The sequence below is a fragment of the Pollicipes pollicipes genome, unplaced genomic scaffold, assembly GCF_011947565.3.
Source record: "Pollicipes pollicipes isolate AB1234 unplaced genomic scaffold, Ppol_2.1 Scaffold_7231;HRSCAF=8579_pilon_pilon_pilon, whole genome shotgun sequence".
NCBI lineage: Eukaryota > Metazoa > Arthropoda > Thecostraca > Pollicipedomorpha > Pollicipedidae > Pollicipes > Pollicipes pollicipes.
The window spans coordinates 39,540,554-39,542,468 of record NW_023597034.1 but is presented as its reverse complement, the minus strand read 5'-3'; positions in this window follow the sequence as shown (position 1 = coordinate 39,542,468).

The window sequence follows — 1,915 nt, the reverse complement described above, 5'->3', positions numbered from 1 at the left end:
TGTGTTGTACATACTGCAAAGCGTTTGACGTCTGCTAACAAAGGACTTTCAGGGGTGGCGCGAACTTTCTTCCAAGATGGCGGGCGGCACATATCATATCAGCTGCGCATGGCGCAATGCTAAATCGTTAACCCAATGTGCCGACAATACGTTTTTGGTGACTTGCCGAGAAGAATTAAATCGCATGATTACCATGTTTTACTGGCATCATGACGCGTGCCGACCAGTTACGTTACCTTCGTAAATCCATGATGTGTCCACCTGAGCAACCACAACCGATGGTGGGCAACAGTCGTGGAGGAAACACTGCCTGATTAAAAGAAGCAAACAACTATCATGTCGCAATCATGGCTATTACGCAATAGCAAAAACAAACGCTTCTGGTCTACATGTCATCGCCACATTTAACCTGCTTTCGATGCAGCTCTATGAAAAAAGCACATGGGCACAACTTCCATATCTATGTGATACAGGTTACGCGAGATGGGGCAGGCTTTCTCATTTGAGGGGGTTCATTCAGAGGTCATTCACCAGAAAAAAATGTGCCCTCCAAAAGCTTACCTCTACATATAAAGCTCAAGTTTATATATGTGTGTAATTATAAGAACATCAGTCCTATCCTCTGTAGTTGTAGCAGAAGGGAATGCAGAGTAAAATCTGATGCAACCCTCTTTACTCTCCTCTACGTGATGGAATCATTGAAGTTCTTTAAATTTGGAGGGAACATAATATGTTTGGTTAGTTCTTTCCAATCAGCACTAATAAGACCTATGCTAAATTGTCAGAAAGTCGTGGGGCTCAGCACATGGGTGCTGCTTTGGAAAACCGAACTTTAATTTTTACTTCTGCCAAGGTGACTAAGCATACAATAATCAACAAATTGCTCCAATGCAGCATAACTATTGTTCATCCCGGTGTTGACGGCGCTCTTATTGAGCCTAAACGGTTAGCATTGCAGCTGAATTTGGGAGGAACTGATCTTTGTTGACATATAGCACATTGCTAAATTTAAGTATCAAAGCTCCTGTGTGAGAAAAACAAATGGATGTAATGCATTGGCATTATACTGTTTTCATTTGCCTAGCTTCGGAGACAATTAAAAAAAACACACCATGTCCAAAGTGAGGACCCTGCTTCAACGTAATTATATTCAGGAGTCTTCCAGGAGGTATAGTTGCATCCTCACAAATAAAATTTATGATCCACCGTCCCAACTGGCTTCATCCTCAAGTATGAACGGAGATGCAGAGAGCAGAGAACAAGGATGCAAAAACTTCCCACCTCGTTGCGGCTACCCATTTTATGGGTCTTGACTGCCTGCATCTTGCAAAAATGTGGACCTTATGTTCATACGCCTTCACGCACACGCACATGCACGTACACACACACGCACGCACACATGCACACACACACGCATACGCGCACACACATATATGTATATATACATCTATGTATATAAATACATGTGTATATATATTATATATACAAATAAAATAATAAATAAATAATATATATATATAATATATATATATATATATATAATATATATATAACTACCTGTGCTGTTCTTTAAAAATCAGTCACCCGCTGTCGGATCTTGTTTGAATGTGCCTAAAACCGTCCCGTATTTCGCCCATCTTCCTCCTCACGAGCGACGGCCTCAAACAGGCAGTCACGTCTGGATTTCTGACCAATGTCCGTCTCAGTTTTCATAGCTCTTAAGGTTGAAAACCTCCAATTCGTATTCAGACGTACATGAATTCAATTTCAGTTTCGCTCTGCTCATAGCACGACAGAGTGAACAAAACCAGCGGCGCACTTTAAAGTTCTGGACGCCAATGATCACGCACTGATGTGACGTCCTACATCAATCCTGTTTCACGCATCCTCCATGGTGAATGAAAGATCAGTGCCC